The following is a 225-nucleotide window of genomic DNA, read 5'->3' on the forward strand; positions in this document are numbered from 1 at the left end:
TGTGTGTGTGAGGGTCTCTGAGTGTGTGTGTGTGTGTGTGTGTGTGTGTGTGTTACGGTCACTAATTAAAGCTCATTATGTTCATATGTGTGTGTGTGTGCGTGTGTGTGTCTATGTGTGTGTGTGTGTGTGTGACGGTCACTGATTAAAGCTCATTGTGTTCATATGTGTGTGTGTGTGTGTGAGTGTGTGTGTGTGTGTGTGTGTGTGTGTGTGTGTGCGCGA

At 46.2% G+C, this 225-nt stretch overlaps 1 protein-coding gene across 1 annotated transcript in view; it reads left to right on the forward strand.

The window, feature by feature from the left end:
- The window catches only part of fhip1ab (FHF complex subunit HOOK interacting protein 1Ab), a 28,723-nt gene that overhangs the window by 11,879 nt on the left and 16,619 nt on the right, over positions 1-225 (forward strand). The window lies entirely within an intron of this gene.

Source organism: Sinocyclocheilus grahami, unplaced genomic scaffold, assembly GCF_001515645.1.
Source record: "Sinocyclocheilus grahami isolate Dianchi unplaced genomic scaffold, SAMN03320097.WGS_v1.1 scaffold993.1, whole genome shotgun sequence".
Classification (NCBI taxonomy): domain Eukaryota; kingdom Metazoa; phylum Chordata; class Actinopteri; order Cypriniformes; family Cyprinidae; genus Sinocyclocheilus; species Sinocyclocheilus grahami.